At 62.9% G+C, this 2,556-nt stretch overlaps 1 protein-coding gene across 2 annotated transcripts in view; it reads left to right on the plus strand.

Moving 5' to 3' along the window:
* Window positions 1-768: 768 nt before the first annotated feature.
* Window positions 769-2,556, plus strand: part of TPRA1 (transmembrane protein adipocyte associated 1) — a 14,876-nt gene continuing 13,088 nt past the window's right edge. Inside the window, exons 1-2 of one of the 2 annotated variants that reach the window (XM_025885395.2) lie at window positions 780-917; window positions 1,136-1,438. The gene's annotated coding sequence lies outside the window, so the exon portion shown is untranslated. Of the gene's footprint in view, window positions 918-1,135; window positions 1,439-2,556 lie in introns of both variants that reach the window. The other variant, XM_073901737.1, reaches the window with a different exon arrangement.

Here is a 2,556-nt window from a genome sequence, read left to right on the forward strand (position 1 = left end):
AAAATGATGTAAAAGAGATGGTGCTCGGAAGGAAATAAAGGGGCATTATGTGACAGAGACTGCACAGTTACTTTAGCGACGATGTCAAGAAGGAGGTCATGTGACAAGGAGCCAGCCAGCCGGGACAGATGCAAAAGAGTGGGAGGCAGGAACAAGCTTTGGTATATTCAAGGAAGAGAAACAGAAAGCACTGTGGCTGGAGCACGATGAATGAAGAGGGGATGGGTGGGAGAGGAGGACTCAGACGCGGGAGGTACCCTGCAGGGCCAGAGTAAGGAGAGCCCGCTGTGAACACAGCCATAGATGTCAGAAGCGCAAGGATGGGGCAATCACGGAAGGCTTCCCAGAGGAAGTTGCCTGAAGAACCGTCGACGTTAGAGATGAGAGGAGGGGCGGTTCAAACCCCCCGCGTCTAGGCTTTGCCACTTCCTAGTTGTGTGGCTTTGGGCAAGTTATTTAACGTCTCTAAGCCGCATATTCCTCCTCTGAAAAGGCGACTAATAATAACCGCCCTGCAAGGTTGTTGTGAAAATTAGTGCCTGAAACCCGGATGCCAGTGCGCTTTGATGGTGGACGTGGAGGCAGCGTGGCGTGCTGTGGAAACGCGTCGTTCCGGGGGAGGGGTTGTCCCTACCCTTCCTTCCTCAGCCAGGTGCCCAAAGGCCACCCCCCCACGGGGAGCCCCCCCCCCCCCCCCCCCCCCCGACTGCCGCAGCGGGGCGCCCGAGGCGGCGGGCACGCGAGGGGGCGGTCCGCGGAGGCTCCTCCCTGGACCGTCGGGCCGCGGCCGGGCCCGGGAGGAGGAGCGCAGGCTGGAGCGAGAGGGTTCGTTGACAGCTGCTGACAGCTGGCAGGCGCGGGGGCCAAGAGGCGGCAGCGTCCTCAGCTCTCGGGTCCGCGATCCTGCCGCCTTCAGGGTACGCAGCAGCCTCCCTACTCCGAAGCTCCTTCTCTCCCCCGCAGTGCCAGCTTCCTGTCTCTTTAAGAGGGCAGCGGGTCGCCCCGCCTCTTAGGGATCTGATTGGCTTCTTCCGCGGCTTGCGCCCTCTTTTTGGTGTAGCTCCATTTCTATAGGCTACTGGGGCCTGGGGGCGGGCCTGAGTGCTATAAGTAGGGGCTGTGGCTGTTTTCGCAGTTTGGGCCGAACGAAAAGGACGCGCCTTCCTTCTGGTCGCCGCTGCCGGGAAAGGCTGCATGCCGTCCTGGGGGCCGGTGGGCCCGGCGCGCTGACCGCGTTTTCCCTTTCCCGCCGTCCCCCGATTCCTGCGGAGCCGGCTGCCGGCGGCTCTTGCGCGACGCTCCCTGGCCCCGCCGCCCGCCCGGGGCGCTGAAGGCTGGAGGCCGGAGTCTCGGGGCCTGTGCCGGGTCGGCGGCGCCTTCTGCGGTGGCGGATGAGCAGCCAGGGCGGCGGGGCCTGAGCACGGCCCGGGGCCCTCAGGTAAGGAGGGAACCTTATCCCGCCACACCTGGAAGGGGAGCCCCGTCGCCGCGCGTCCTGAAGCCCTACCGCGGGGCTCTCCCTCTGCCGCGGTTGGGACCACCGTTCCAGGGACGCCCCCTGGCTTCCGCCGCACCTACAGCCCCTCCCCGGCAGGGAGCTCTCAGAGCCCGGGTGCATCTAGTGACTTCCCGAGACAGCTGCGGGAGAGCCGGGAGGTGATCGGGACCTCCACCCGCATCCCCACAGCTGGACCGGGACCCACCTGTCGCTGCCCCTTCCTCCGGGAGCGACCCCTTCCCGCTCAGGGCGCAGCCTCAGAGGACCCCCTTGGGGAAGTTTCAGAGGGCCAAGGGGCCCCTGGGTGAGGACTCAAAGGGAGAGGCGATGGGTAATTGGGAAGCCCGGAGGGGATGGGGGTGGTAGAGCGCTCGGGGAGGGGGAGTGAGCACACCCATGTAGCTGTAGGGGCTCGGACTGGCCAGTTAGCAGGGCTGGTGGACCCTGTGGCTTGAGGCTGTGCAGGAAGAGATCTAGGCTGTGGCCCTGCACCTGGGCCTTGTCCCCGTCTACAAACAGTGGGACAGGACCTGCCTCCAACTTTGCCGTGGCCTTCAGAAGCCGGAGAGGGGCAGGAGGTGTTGTTTATGTGGCTGGGGCTGCTGTTGCAGGAGGGACCTTCTGGGAGGCTCCACAGGAGAAGGAGGGTGGAGAGTGACTTTGCCTTCTGCCTCTGTAGTAGGGATGGGGCTGGGGGTCCTCCGGGGTGATCCTTCTCCTGCTCCCCAGAAGGGCTTGGCTGCACTCTCTAGAGATTCATCTGTCCACATTATAACATTTTGTTGAGAACTTACTCTGTGCCAGGCGCTATTCTAGGGGATTGGGTCATGAGCAGCCTGGAGTGGGCTGCCAGTAAACACATAAACACCCAGCTAGGGCCACTCACTTCAGATGGAGGCCAAGTGCTGTGAAGAAAACACAGGGTGGGCTAGCTGAGAGAGATGGTTAAGGAGGGCTCCAAGGAGGCCCCCTGAATGAGACCTGCAGAAGGGCCAGCACAAAGGCCCTGAGGTAGGAGGAAGCTATTGTGCGTTTCACAATTCTGATCTTCACAATTC

Source organism: Callorhinus ursinus, unplaced genomic scaffold (assembly GCF_003265705.2).
Source record: "Callorhinus ursinus isolate GAN/ISIS: 27379988/994484 unplaced genomic scaffold, GSC_fseal_2.0 scaffold15, whole genome shotgun sequence".
Classification (NCBI taxonomy): domain Eukaryota; kingdom Metazoa; phylum Chordata; class Mammalia; order Carnivora; family Otariidae; genus Callorhinus; species Callorhinus ursinus.